General features: G+C 43.6%; 1 pseudogene; it reads left to right on the plus strand.

Annotated features, from left to right (window-relative positions):
• The first annotated feature begins 1,061 nt into the window (after positions 1-1,061).
• On the plus strand, positions 1,062-7,427 carry LOC123450754 (annotated as a pseudogene).
• Positions 7,428-11,779: the final 4,352 nt, after the last annotated feature.

Below are 11,779 nucleotides of genomic sequence, written 5' to 3' on the forward strand. Positions count from 1 at the left end.
TTCTATTTTAACACGGCTTGCATGTAGATTTAATACGTACAAAGAATCAGTCAAGTGACCTTCAGTTTCATCTCTAATCCTGATTTTGTTGACGTGTTCATCCCCAACCCGGATGAGTACCGGTATGAAAGAAAGACGAAACTTATTTATTAAGATTGCATCCTAGATATTATTTTTATTAAACGTTTAACATATAAAATAATATCATATTTAAATTCTACATATTTTTCTAATTAAATTCCATGTATAATATGTTAAATTTGGAGTTACGGTTTAAAAGATATGAGTATTTAAAAATATATTTAATATATACTACGAGTTTAATGTCATAAACAGTAAGGTTTTTTTTGTAAAATCACCTCGGTGGGTTTTCCGACGGAAGCGATAGCCTCTTTATTATTAGGTAAAGATAGGTGGCATTGGTGGGTAATTTTAGTCAACTTTAAAAGTAATTTGGATGACGTACGGAAGAAGCACTATTTGTTTTATTAGTAGGTAAGATTAATGAGAGGGATGGTACGCACGAATTTGAGAGTGCCCGTAGGTTGAGGGATGAGGGAGAAATGAAGGGGATTGTTTTTTTGAAACTGCCAATTAAAGACCATTTATGTTTTGTTAAGTGCACAAATTTCGTCCCGTTTGTTGCAAATTCGGAGGAGGATGAGAGCTATTTCAGCACCAGGGAGGGATGTTTTCTTTCTTCAGTTCATACCATAGAGGATAATATTAGCTTTCCTCCTCTGTACCACTCGGGCTCTTCCAGCATGGCCGAGAGGGGAGACTTGGAGAAGAGTGGGGAGGGGGAAAAGAGAAGGGAGAGGTCCTGGGGTGTGTATCGGCATCGGCGTCGGAGCGAAGAGAACCGGCGAGCTCCATGGGGGGACAACCTCTTGTCCTGCCTCCTACGCCGGACAGTGAGGGGAGGAGCGTGCCGAGACGCACGTGGGGTGATGGCTCTCCGCTGATCATCGACATGGAGGCAGCGAGAAGAGCTGTTAGCGGATCCCTGGTGGTGGGGCGTTTTCTATCACCCTTCCAAGTGAACCCGCGAATCATCGTGGATGAACTTCGAGCCTTGTTCGGCATGGAAATTGCAAGGAGCAGTCATTATTCAAGATGTGGCCAGTGAGGATGGACGATTCGTTCTCAATTTCACCTACGAGGAGGACAAGCTGTTCGTCCTCAAGGCCCAGTCGTGGCACTTCAAGCGCGACGGCATTATCTTCGCTGAGTTTGATGGCAAGGGTGACCCGGCGCATGTTGACCTTGCAATCATGGCTATATAGGTACAGGTTCGTGACCTTCCGTTCGAATTGAAAACTGAGAGTATTGGTCGGTCTTTAGGGGATCAAATTGGGGTGGTTATTACAATCTCTCATCGGAACCACATGATAGTTGAAAAGTATTTGCGTGTGCGTGTTAAAATCCCATTACATGAGCCGCTCAAAAGTAAGGTAGAATTCACCCCCCCTCCCCCTAGCAAAGAGAGTATCCAGTATGATGTAAGATATGAAAAGTTGCCATTGTGAGTGTTGTGGGCTGGTAGGACACATGTCTGAGTGGTTTTGTAGGATCCCTAAGGATAGGAGAGTAGTTTCTTTCCCAAAAAACCTAAGTGTGGATGCTTATTGGAAGGGCCAAGTGTCTAGTAAGAGAGCTCTTATGTTTGACGGCTCGAAAATTAGTAACTTATCTAGAGCCATAGAAGGAATGGTGGTCAAGGTGACCCAAGCTTTTATCATAAGTTGAATGAAGTTTCTTTAAACTATGTGTCAGCTCATTTTATTGATGTTCTTTTCATGAATGAAAATGTTGTACAGTGGCGTTTTACAGGTTTTTATGATTACCCGAATTGGAATGAGCGTAATCTTTCTTGGGAGGATATTCGCAATATGTATAATAAAGGTGTCAGGAAATCAACAGAACACTTAGGCTGTGGCGCGACGCAGGCGCAGTCCAATTGGAGCACCCCTTGGGGGAACTACCATGAGAGATTCCTAGCTACCCCATCCCACTTTTTTTTCTGTTCTTCTTCTTACATCCTTGATCCATTGATCACCCCCACCCTTTGATGTATTTCTTCTTCATGTGCTTCCTGCTATTTTAATTCAAGCCGGCCATCGCCGGATCTTTCAAAAATAAATAAATAATAAAGGTGTCCATCGGTGGGTAGTATTGGATGATTTCAATGAAATACTGTTGTCTTTGGAAAAAGAAGGAGGAAACGTAAGGCCTAATGTAATGATGAGAGAATTTCGGAACTTCCTAGGAGATTGTGGATTAGAAGATATGGGGTATATCGGTGATCCTTTCACTCGGAGAAGAGGTCACATTAGGGAGAGACTTGACCGTGGCGTTTGTAATGTGGAGTGGGCAAATAAATTCCCGAGGGCTGCAATTATAAATGAAGAACACATTCATTCGAATCATCGGCCTCTAATTTTGGATACAGAATACTACGAGAGAAACATGTTTAATCAACCTGTCAGACGAGTGAAACAATTTGAAGCTCGTTGGCTCGCGGAAGAGACAATGGTAGAAATTGTACGTACATCATGGGAGAAAGCAAATATGTTGGGCATTGGACCGACTCTTGCTGAGCGTACAAGGGCACTCCATGCCGATTTATATACTGGACCGTGATGTCCTCAAAGGGCCGAGAAATAGAATTAAAAAACTTAAAAAAGATCTAGAAAAATTGCGAAGGGGCCCTATATATGTGAAAAATCAAGCGCGAAAAAAAGATATTCTAGTTCTTATTGAAAACCTTTTGAAACAAGAAGAAATATACTGATTACAACATGGGCGTGCAAACTAGCTATTACATGGTGACCGCAACACATCGTTTTTCCATAATGCGGCAACGACTAGAAATAAGAGAAATCACATTAAAAAAATTGATGGATGAAAATGGTGTATGGGTACAAGATACAGATATGAAAAATATTTCGGGGTATTTTACAAACCTCTTCAAATCAGAAGTTATTACAACGAGATCCGGAGGTTATATCTCTTGTAAGAAAGAAAGTGACGGATGAAATGAATAATGATCTTCTAGCTCCTTTTACAAAAGAGGATGTACGAAAGGCGTTATTTTATATTGGAGAATTAAAAGCACAAGGACCGGATGGTCTGCATGTTGTTTTCTATAAAAGATTCTGGTCTATGTTAGGGGATGATACAAAAGAGATACTTCACGCGGTAAACACTTGCTCTACACTTGATGGTTGGAATGATACTGCAGTAGTTATGATTCCAAAGGTTAATTCTCCAGAAAAGGTTACTCAGTTCAGACCTATTAGTCTGTGCAATGTGGTTTATAAAGTAATCTTAAAAATGATTGCAACACGCTTGAAGGTAATCCTTCCAGAAATTATTAGCGCGACCCAAAGTGCGTTTGTGCCCGGACGTATGATTACTGACAATATTCTAGTGGTGTATGAATGTTTCCACAAAATAAAGAAAAAAAAATGGTAGAGAGGGTCTATGTGCTATAAAATTTGACATGCACAAAGCGTATGACCGAGTTGAGTGGCCTTTTCTCAAGGAAATTATGCTCAAACTCGGTTTTAAAGAGAACTGGGTAAATCTGATTATGCAATGTGTTTCATCTGTGGAATACCGGATTCGTTTTAATACGAAAGAAACACAAAGTTTTAAATCCACTAGAGGACTGAGGCAAGGCAATCCTCTCTCTCCTTATCTATTTTTATTATGTACGAAGGGACTAACTGCTCTCTTAGCAAACGCAGAGGAGAATTGGACAAATCCCTGGAATAAAGGTCAGTAAAGATGCATCAACGGTTTCAAACCTTCTATCACAGATGACTCCTTGATTCTTATGAAATCAAATGCTATGAATGTGGAGGCTTTAAAATCAGTCTTGAATTCTTACTGTGCCAATTCAGGGCAAAGGGTAAGTGCTGAAAAATCTAGTGTTTTCTTTAGCTCCGATACAAACGTGGAAGACAAGGTGCAAATTTGTACAATCCTCAATATTATGACAGAAGCACTAAGCGATAAATGTTTGGGTTTGCCTGCAAATGTGGGTATGGATAAAAGTGATTGTTTCTAATTCCTGATCGATCGAATTATCATGAAAATTAGTGGATGGAAAGAAAAATTGTTATCTGCGGGAGGGAAGGAAATATTGCTCAAATGTGTTGTACAAGCTATTGCAGCTTATGCAATGTCCGTCTTTAAAATTCCTAAAAAAATTGTAAAGGAATCATTGACGCGATGTGGCAATTTTGATGGGGTGGCGAGGAAAACAAGAAGAGAATGCATTGGATGGCATGGTGGAAGATGTGCATACCAAAAAATCAAGGAGGTATGGGTTTTAGAGACATACATAAATTGTTTCAATCTCGCTTTGTTAGCCAAACAGGCATGGCGCCTGATTGATAATCCCGAGTCCTTATGTGCGTCTGTTTTAAGAGCTAAATATTTCCCGGATGGAGATCTAATGAATGCAAAATTAAGAAAGGGCTCCTCTTTCACTTGGCAAAGTATAATGGCGGGAGTAAACTCGCTTAAAAATGGTTATATCTGGCGGGTTGGAAATGGACAAAGTATTGATATTTGGATAGATGCGTGGATCCCGAATTGTGCAAATAGGAGGGTAATTACTCCGAGAAGAGGGCAACTTCTATCAAAGGTTTCTGATCTTATTGATCCAGTCACGGTTTCTTGGGATAAAGATTTGGTGAGATAAACATTTTGGCCAATTGATGCTCAACGGGTGATCGCAATTCCCCTCTCCCCTCTTGATGCATAATATGTCGGATTTCATTGCTTGGAGTTTTACAAAAAATGTTTTTTCACTGTACGATCGGCTTATTTTGAGGAATGGAACAAGCAATATGGGACAAAATTGCAACATGCGAATGGTATGAGAAAACCCAATGTTAATCCAATTTGGAAGAAGATTTGGAAATTATCTTGTCCGGCAAAGGTAAAAAATTTCATTTGGCTTACTTTACATGGAACACTGTCGTGTCGTGTTACGCTGGTTAATAGGCATATGAAAGTATCGCCACCTGCCCATCATGCTTGAATGGGCCAGAAGATACAAGACACGTTTTATTCATGTGTTGAAAGGCAAAAGAGGTATGGGGAAAACTAGGGTTGCATGAAGTGATTAATAAAGCTTGTGTTGTGGATCGTGCGGGAGAGGCGGTTTTGGGATTCTTATTGCTTATGCCAGAAACAGAATTAGCAGTTATGGGTACTCCAAATACAAGGGAACTGATTGCTATTACAGCTTGGTATCTATGGTAGGAAATATGTAAGTTGGTTCATGAAGGAAAGGTCCAAGATGCACATCAAATTTCTACGTGAGCGCGGGCTATAACATCTAACTATGTTAATGCACACTCCTCTAAGGCGATTGGCAAAATAGGGGGATGTAGCAGGCCTCCCTTCGGTTTTGTAAAGCTTAATGTTGACGTCTCTTTTGACCATGATCTACTTAAGGGTACGGCTGGGGCTATTCTCAGAGATGATAATGGAAGAATCATTGTTGGAGGGAACTGAAAGATTGATTGGTGTGCCAATGTATTAAAAGCAGAAGCGTTGGCCCTAAGGTTTGGTCTACTCCTTGCACAAAAGGCGGGTTGCAATCGTCTTGTCGTTAACTTCGACAATATGGAGGTATTATGGACAGTGGAGGACAATCGGCGGGAGCAGTGGCAGCAATATTTGATGAGTGCTATTTTATAGCTTGTGATTTTCCTCTTGTTAGGTTTGAACATTGTAATAGAGAAGAACGGTGGCTCATGAAATTGCTAGGCTAGCCAAATTTAGAAGAGCCTATGAGGGACATTGAACTTTTAATAATTGACGATGTAACCATTATTTCAAATCATTAAAGTTCAAGTTTATTTAAAAAAAATAAAGGTGGAAGAGGAACCTCGCCACTAGCCTCACTTACATGGGCAACAGTGAGTTCTGCTTGCTCGAGGCCATCACGTGCAAGGGCAACGACATTTTCATCGAGTTCAGGCCACATATACTGCTTCAACTGACAACCTTCGAGGCCAAGCGCCAACGTAGCAACGTTGTTCGGCCGCTGAACATGCACACCATGGTTTATACCTCTGGGAGTTGGAATGGCATCGTTCATCTACCTCTTTCTGGATTTAACAAATCTTTCCCTGGACTCTGTCGAGTAAACCTTAGGTGTGGCCTCCATGCATGTTAGGGGTTGCCACACCACCACAACCTCGGCCGCCGCATAGGCTGAGGATTGCGCAGGGCGAACTCTATGTTTTGTGTTTTGGATGGCCTAGGGCGAAGTCTATATGGGCTCTTATGAGATTATACATGTATTTGTGTATAATTATGTGGTGAGGTATTCGAGATTGCTATTTTTCAGTCGATGGGATTTCTACGACAGATCCGCACGATCCCGATTCTGCTGGTTTCAAATCGCACGATCACGGTTAGCCCCCACAATTTCCGGTCCAACCCGCACATTTTGCTTCCCCCCCACATCCACAATTTCCGCTCCATCAAGCACGTCCTGCTCGTTTCGTGCTCGACTTCTAAAATCTCTTTTTTGGGGTTATCTTCTTTTTAGTTCTGATAAACAAATAAGAGGGATTGGAGAGTTTCTTGAGGCAACCGCATGCATATACTGTTGATGTTACATGCATAATTTCTAATGCTAAATTTTTCTGTGTCATATCAGGTTACAAAATGGCCACCGAATGTGTTGAAAATTTGTTCATACATACGAACATGGACAATTACTTGAAACATGAATGGTATGGAAATCAGGATCAAACTCAATTTAATCTGAAAGCACCAACATGAATGGTATGAAATAATAAAATTTCATTGCCCTCATGGCCTGAACCATCTTGCTGCACCATACCTCTCCTACTCGCTCTCAGGTGATCCCGGACCAGTTCGTCATGAATAGCCAAAGGACAGGGGTCCTGCACTCAAAGCATCACAACAACCAAATTGATGGTAATTAATTGATGTACTTTTCCTTTAATCATCCGGCAAACCAACCTATGATGTTGATAGCAAAAAAGAAACTTTTGTGTGATATTATCTTTCTAGCAGTAATGGTCAATCATGATCAGACATAATAAGATAAATGTATAACCCAAATTTCGAATTTTTTTCTTGCATGCTCATTATATTTGTAGCAGTAATTGGGGGTTGTGATGATCAATCAAGTTTTGCATCAAACACATATTTCTAGACAAATATTCAGGATTTTGGTGTGGCTTCCATACATGTGTCTTGTTCCCCAACCTATTTTTGTGTCAGGAAGAGGATTAATCATGAGCCATGATCATCAACTCATCATCTTTTTGCAGCAGTAATCACTCTTAATTTTGTTTTCTATTTTGTTTGGTGATTACAGTTTCAATTCTTGCAACAGTGCAAAGGTGGACAACTTAGCCATTTAATCGATGTTGCGTGGCTCGCATGCATGCGATGCTCTGTACTTCACAACTACTACTTGAACATGCCCTTACAAGTTTCAACATTAATCTTTCTATCCAAGGAATGCGGAATAGCTTATGAGTTTTCTCTGTAGGTAACTAAACTTAAGCATGCTCTCACTGAAACCTTCCCAAGGCAATGGCATTCTTCTTTATCTTTCACTGATCAAGTAGCAAGAAAATGCCTTCTCACTCTTTACTTTGATTTGCTATTTTTGGGAACCATGTGAAGTATCCTCCACATAGGGCATTAAGGTAGCACTAGGAGTGCACTTCTATTTTCTCTCTTACTCGCACTATCCTATATGCATGGAAACTAATTCACCATTTTGATGATTTGATGTATACTATGTAAAATAGGAAGTAGATCCCGCACATACTCTTGTTTCCATTCTCAAATTGTAACAGGAAGAATTTTTTTTCTGGATGACGCAAAAGAAAACATTCCTGCTTGAGTGCCTACACTGTTGCTGACAAGTATGCACTTTTCTATGTTGTTTGAATAATTTAGAAAGAATATTGATAATGGTTAGTGTTAATCATTGTTTTTTATTTCATGGAGGGCTCCTGCCAGGTACATTAATGTTTTCTCTCTTGAAGCGACAACCAAGTTTCTAAGTTTAAGTCAGATGACACGAGGAGAGTACTTTAGGATGGTTCCTCATGTATGTGCCATTTAGGTTATACTGAAATTTAATGATGTACCATTTTGCCTTGATTCTTGTAGTTTCTTAATTGATTGGCCAATATTGTTTTGAATGTATCGATTAACTATTTCAATGGGTAAATGAATACTTATGATCTCATGTTTTTCTTCGAAACTTATATTCATTTTGTTTTGTATAAAAAATTATATTAAGAAATTAGCAGTATATGAAGCAACATGGTTATTGTTGAGATACGAATTATCGTAAGGTTTCTACTTTTTGGAATACTTATACTTGTTTGTTACTTAGATTCTACACCAGTCATGTTCTACACGTTATGATTCAAGTTTATATGGTTACAAGTTCATATGCAAAGTAGCTAGATTTGTTCACATAGTTTATTGTTCCTTTGTTTATTCAGGCTTTGTCCAAGAATCATGATGACTTCATTTTTCTTTTGAATTTGTATTGAGACAGTTGGTGTGTATCCGACTATCCGTGTTATAGAACGTTTTATGATATTTTTCTTTATATATATTACAACAACATGTTAGGTACATTCCTAATGCTATACAACATTTCGCAACGATTTCTCTGGCCTGATCTGTAGCAAGATGTACAATACACAGATACAATCTGTAACAATGTTTGCGCTATTGTACAAAAAAATTCATTATAATCAAGATATATCGACAATGTGGTTAAATTATGACAAATATCATTGTAACTAATGAACTTAGAGCAACTTCAATGGGGCGACCTATTTCGTCCGCCGTCGTCCGTTTGGGTCGGCGCGGACAAAAAAGATGGCCCAACGCGCCGACCATTGCCAAAACGCGTTCGCTTCGCGTCCGTGCCAGCCCATTTCCGGCCCAAATTTGGGAATGATATATGTCGACGCGGACGCGAAGCAGATGCGCAGGCCCCCCTCGGTGTCCGCCCCCAACCTTCATGGTCAACATAATTTATGACGGCCGCCATCCTTGGGCCCACGCGTCGGCGACCGCGGCCGGCCTTTTTTATTCCGAACGTGCGGTGGGTTCCTCCATCCACTTCCAGAACCCTCCCCCGTCCCCATCTAGACACCTCCTCGGCGACCAAGCGACCGAAACCCTAGCACACCATGGTCGGCGGCTACCCAAACAAGGGCAAGGCCCCGCTTTTCCCGCGCGCCATCTCCCCGTCGTCGTCTTCCCACCGGCCTCGCCAGCGCGTGAGCGTCCTGGTGCACCAAGCGCGGTGGCACTGGGAGCACCACGTGCCACTCCCTTACCCCGACGTCACGCTGCCGCACGGCTGGCATCTGGATCCTGAGAGGATTCCGGTGTCGGCTGTGCCGCGGTCGGCGCGGGTGCATGCGGAGGAGGTGACCAAGCGACGGCGTCTACTGACGGCAGAACAGCGGCGAGACACCACGTACGCGGCCGACTCCCCTAACTGGGAGGTGTGGTTCGCCGTGGAGCATGAGGATCAGCGCCGCCGTGGCGTGCACGAATTGCAGCCTGGAGACCCTCACCCATGTCGTCAGCGACGAGGACCAGGAGGTTGAGGCCGCCTACCAGGCGGTGCTCGCTGGTGTCCTCTGCGACAGCGAAGAAGAAGCGTGGCGCATGACCGAAGAGGAGGCGGCGTACCAGCAGCAGCTCGCGGAGGCCATCGCACTGTCGACCGCCGGTGACTGCGTCGTGCCACCTCGGTCGAAGCCCGAGCCCGCGGAGCCGCAACAGATCTACCAGTGGACCGGCGTCGTCCAAGAGTTCGTAACGGCGCCGCCCATCTAGCTGGGCGCGACCCCACGGCAGGAGCAAGCTTACCTCGAGCACTGAAGGTCGGAACACCTACGGGCGGAGCGCGCCGAAGGCCTGCGGCTCATGAAGGTGGAGAAGGAGGAGGAGGAGGAGCGACGGGAGGCGGAGGAGGAGGAGTGTGCCCGTGCTGCTGCGCTGCCACCGCCACCAGCACAACCCACGCCGGCAGGGCAGACGAGTGAGGCGCAGGCAGGTGCGCTCTGGAACTCGGCGTTCCCCTCGGCCGGCCCTGCGCCAACGCTGGTCGACCTCACCGGCCCCGACGACGTCGCCGCCGCCTAGGGCTGCATGAACGTCACCAAAGCACCTCTTCTTGATCTCCATCACCAAAGCACCGACATGATCTGCATCGTCACTGGCACCACACCATGATCTCCATCATCATAATCTCCATCATCGTGCTACCATCGAGGTCGTCGTGCTAACTATGTTGTTACTACTAAAGCTACTACTAGTGATAAAGCAAAGCATCTCCAAGCGCAAAATAATGAAAGACAACCCTATGGCTCCTGCCGGTTGCCGTAGCATCGACGTGCAAGTCGATATTTAACTATTACAACATGATCATCTCATACATCCAATATATCATATCATGTCATTGGCCATATCATATCAGATGCATACCCTGCAAAAACAAGTTAGACGTCCTCTAATTTGTTGTTGCAAATTTTACGTGGCTGTTATGGGTATCTAGTATGATCGCATCTTACTTACGCAAAGGCACAAGGGTGATATGCAACTTGCTATTTAACCTTCTCCAAGGACCGCCTAAGTCAAATCCGATTCAACTTAAGTTGAAGAAATAGACACCCGCCAGTCATCTTTATGCAACAAGTTGCATGTTAGTGGATGAAACCGGTCTCTCGTAAGCGTACGAGTAATGTTAGTTTGGGCCACTTCAATCCAACAATACCGCTGAATCAAGGAAAGACTAAGGAGGATAGAAAATTGAACATAACCGCCGAAAAACTATTTTGTGTTCTACTCAAGATATCATCTACGCATGAACCTTGCTCATGATGCCACTATTGGGGAACACTATATGGGAAACAAAAAGTTTCCTACGCACATGCAAAACCTATCATGGTGATGATCATCTACGAGAGGGGAGATCGGATCCACATACCCTTGTTGATTGCTAAGCAGGAAGTGTTAAGAAACGCGGGTGATGTAGTCGAATGTCTTCGCGATCCGAATTTCAAGCATCCAACAAACTCCGTCCTGATCTAGTACCGAACAGATGACACCTCCGCGTTCATCACACGTACAGCTCGATGATGATCTTTGCCTTCTTGATCCAGCAAGAGAGATGAAGAGGCAGCTGAATTCTCCAGTAGCACAACAGCGTGGTGGTGATGGTGGTGGAGCTGATCCGGCAGGGCTTCGCCGTGCCGTACCGAAATAGCTACAAGGTGTCACGACGTGGTGGAGGGAGAGAGGGCTGCACTATGGCTTGGGGGGTGCAAAAGGCCTCTCAAACCTCCACCATATATAGGTGGAACAAGAGGGAGGGTTGCCTTGCCTCCTACTCAAAGTAGGAGGGTTCGGTCAAGCCAAAGGGGAGGAGTCCTCCTCCAATCCGGTTTGGTGGAGGATTCCCTTCCCACTTGTCCTCCTCCTTACCTTTTTAGTTTCCTTTTATTTTTTCCTTTAGCCGAAATAGGTTATTGGGCTGGCCTCACAAGCCCACTAAGGGCTGTAGCGCCACCCATAGGTCTATTAGGTCCTCTCCCAGGTGAGTGGCCCCTCCCGGTAAAACCCCGGAACCCATTCGTCACTCCTCGTAGTTTACCGGTAATGCCCGAAATCTTTCCGGAAGCCAAGTGCAACATTCCTATATATCAATCTTCATTTCCGGACC

This window comes from Hordeum vulgare, chromosome 4H (assembly GCF_904849725.1).
Source record: "Hordeum vulgare subsp. vulgare chromosome 4H, MorexV3_pseudomolecules_assembly, whole genome shotgun sequence".
In the NCBI taxonomy this organism is placed as follows: domain Eukaryota; kingdom Viridiplantae; phylum Streptophyta; class Magnoliopsida; order Poales; family Poaceae; genus Hordeum; species Hordeum vulgare.